Source organism: Pinus tabuliformis, chromosome 4_2 (genome assembly GCF_031772625.1).
Source record: "Pinus tabuliformis cultivar Carrire ecotype Pingquan chromosome 4_2, CPIR1, whole genome shotgun sequence".
NCBI lineage: Eukaryota > Viridiplantae > Streptophyta > Pinopsida > Pinales > Pinaceae > Pinus > Pinus tabuliformis.
This window is the reverse complement of record NC_142304.1, coordinates 884,048,837-884,052,412: the sequence shown is the minus strand read 5'-3', so window position 1 is coordinate 884,052,412 and position 3,576 is coordinate 884,048,837. Positions and strand designations below refer to the sequence as shown.

The 3,576-nt window shown below is 36.8% G+C and overlaps 1 pseudogene; it reads right to left on the bottom strand.

Moving 5' to 3' along the window:
- Positions 1-424: 424 nt before the first annotated feature.
- LOC149172523 (ATP-dependent 6-phosphofructokinase 2 pseudogene) lies at positions 425-2,417 on the bottom strand (annotated as a pseudogene).
- Positions 2,418-3,576: the final 1,159 nt, after the last annotated feature.

Below are 3,576 nucleotides of genomic sequence, written 5' to 3'. Positions count from 1 at the left end.
GCTATGCAGCCAAAAAATTGAATTTTTAATTTCTATTATAAATATACTAGAATATATTTTCTTAAAAAAAACTAGCTCTATATATGTAAAACATTTAAAATAATTAAATTTATTTTAAATCGAAAGATTAAATATTTAAAATAATTAAACCACATGAAAATTATTTTAAAATCAGATATTAAATATTAAAAAGAATTGATATAAAAAATTATTCATTCAAAATTTTAATCCTTCCTGACATATAAAAAATCAAAATATAAATGAATTAAATACCAAAAAAAACTCCGGTAAACAACCCCACTCATAAAAATTTAAACCAGTTGGTAATCTTGTACCATCTTTAAAAAATCAAAAAGAAAATACCAACCTTCAACAGAGAAAGCATATATGCAAATATACACCTAGTGGAAATGGAACAAGTACAAATTTTAAAGCGCTGCACTTTATTACACATCAAAAATATATATACAAAAATATGGGATAGCTGGAACGTACGGCTTCCCACAAAAATCAGGGGCAACTTTATTTATAAATAAAGCAAGAGTGTCAGCAGGTTTGATGTCCAGCTGTACCGCCTTAAAAAACATAAATTAGAGGAGAAACAGAGAGATAAAATAGCTAGTAGCCTCTGCGCTGAAATATTGAACTGTAAGATTTATAGCTGTAAATTAAAATGGCATGCATCAGACCTGCCAAACAATGCTGAGAAACATCCCTCCTTTCTAGATCTTTCTAGATTCTGGAAGACCAGAAAAGTTTGGCTGATTGGTTACAGACATCATCCAAGCCCACTTATGATCATTTATATCCACAAATTTCTGAGTAGCGGTCACCCGATCCAATGGAAGGTAGGCATAGATCCCATTTATCATTCCTGCAGCAAAACCTGTATAGCCAGCCATGGCTCCATGGATGGCAGAGTGAGCAAGCAGAGTGCAGTAGATACTATCAGCAGCATTAGCAGGGACTGCTCTGATCATATAAGTTGGATCAATATACTTCAGTGTAAAGAGCTCATTGGAGTGATTTTTCTTCCACCAATTCTTCAGCTCATCTCTGAGCCATGGCCCAACATCTGAAAAAATAGGATTCCCATATTCATCCCTCTTTTCCTTCTCCTCAGGGCCCCTGGGAATCAAATGCTGTCCAGCACCCTCTGCAACAACAAGCACAGCATGTCCATTCTCAGCCAACCTATTCTCTAAAAACTCAAATAACCCCCCTTCTCCTTCCAGATAAAATGGGTTCTCAGGTATAAGGCAGCAGTCCACATCCCTACTACCCAAAGTTGAATGCAGTGCAATGTGTCCAGCATTCTTACCCATCAACTTAACCAGCCCTATTCCATTAGTGGCACTCTCGGCTTCAACATGGGCTGCATCAATAGCACTCTGAGCTGCCTCTGTTGCTGTATGAAAACCAAAGCATCTATCAATGATCCCCACATCATTATCCACAGAACTTGGGATCCCAACAATGGAAACCTTGAGCCTCCTCCTCTTGACTTCTTCAAATATCTTCACTGCACCATTCATGGTCCCATCTCCACCAATGATATACACCTGGTTAAACCCACAGCCCTCAATCCCATCCACTATCTTCTGCAAATCAAAGCCCCCCTTGGAGGTCTCCAGCATTGTCCCCCCTGTTTTGTGCCAATCACTCACCAACTTGGGATACAAAGCCACAGGCTCTGATGAGTAAAACCCACGATAGCCAGACTTAATCCCTTTGATATCCCTTACTCCATACTGGTACCAGAGACCATCTACCAGCTCTCCTATAACTGTGTTAACGCCGGGACAAATCCTCCCACATGTAACAATGGCAGCACGGACTTCATCAGGACTAAAACATACCTCAGACCGGGGCCCTGCTCTGTGATAGAGCACCTGAGTCTCCATTGTCTGTATATCCACATCAATGTTCTTCATAACCATATCGTCCTCTGTCACAAAAAACCCTTCAATGGGACGAAAATACTGGTTATGCCTAAGAGGATTTGTAAAACTGGGTATGTCCTGGAAGTATTCTCTCAAGTGGGGAGCACCATGAACCTTCTTTTGACCATCAGAATCAGGAGCTTGAGCTCCAGCTATTGATGGCTCCCTTGCAAGATCGCCCATTGCAGATATCAGTAAAGAATGTCACAAAGACAAAAACAGAGTATATGTATACACTTCAAAGATGATAATTCTGAAAACTATTCTGTCATTCACAGATGGTACGGCTTGATACCAACACAGCCCTCAACATATTATAATAACAGTACCAATGCATCATAGATAAGATCGAAAGAAATCTACAGACGTGTCATCAGATAAGGTCAAAGAAATTGAAGTCCTACACGGGACGACGAGTTGCATCCCAGCTGAGTCAAGCCTGCTGCTGATATTTCGGTTCTAGAAATCAATCATGTTCTGTTCCAGAATTTTATGGCGGAACCATATGAAAGATTTAAGTCTTCCATGGGAGTATATATATCTTTATAAACATTATCAAATTGGAAGTGCGAACCTTGCAACAGCTCTTTCAAATTTCCCGCCGCCTCACTGTAACTCCATCAAGTTTTTAGAGCCCGGTGGGTCCACGTCTATCCGATTCGACATGGATAAGGATAATGCCTGTTGAGTTGCATAGACTCAGTCAAATACTTCTAGCTAACTGTGCATATTGCCAATTTGATTACTAAGATCAATGTATCAGAGTACTGATTCTATCAATAGTGACTCAATTTTCCAACAAAAATTCAAACCAACCTCGTCAAATTGTCTAAAATGTACCAGAACGTCCAACGAACATTTCAGATGTAGATATGGATAAGATTGTCAGAATGCAGTATTTTATTATTTTATTGGTGAGTAAATTTTTACTCCATTCAATGTTAATACTGCCCCTTTCTAAAATTTTCTTGTCAAAAAAAAACCAATAATATCTAACCAAACTTTTAGATGTAATAGATGTAAATATGGATAAGGATGTAAGAATGCCACATTTATACAATATAACCTTATCTAGTGAGTATAGCTTATCCATGTACATGTACATGAGTTGTTACTCCTTATTTCATACAAAATAACCTTTTATATTGGAATATGGGTTCACCATTTCGAAAAGGTGCTCGTATTATAATAAAATATCAATTTATTATTTTCATTTTTATTTATTTTTTAATTTTTAATAAATATTTCTAAATTCTAATATAATTAAATTAAATTTGTATATATTAGTAATATTTATTTAACATGGGAAGGGTTATAATTAATTCGGAAAGAAAAATAGTCACCAATTTTTCCAGGATAAGAAGACCAACAACTAAGTGGAAAGAAAAGTTGTCACCAAGTATTCTTGGATAAGAAAACCGAAGGCAAACAGAAACGTGTCGTTTATTATTAGGCATAATATTGGCTTAAAAAACGGAAGGGTAATCTTGGGATACTCTTTGATCACTATACAACATTTGAACAATGGGTCATCTCCTAAAAAAACCACCTTAAGCTCCTTCTCCAAAGAATTGAATGTGCTATGGAACACTTCCTCTTGAAGCCTTTCTATCATATTCTAAAAGGGCAAAAT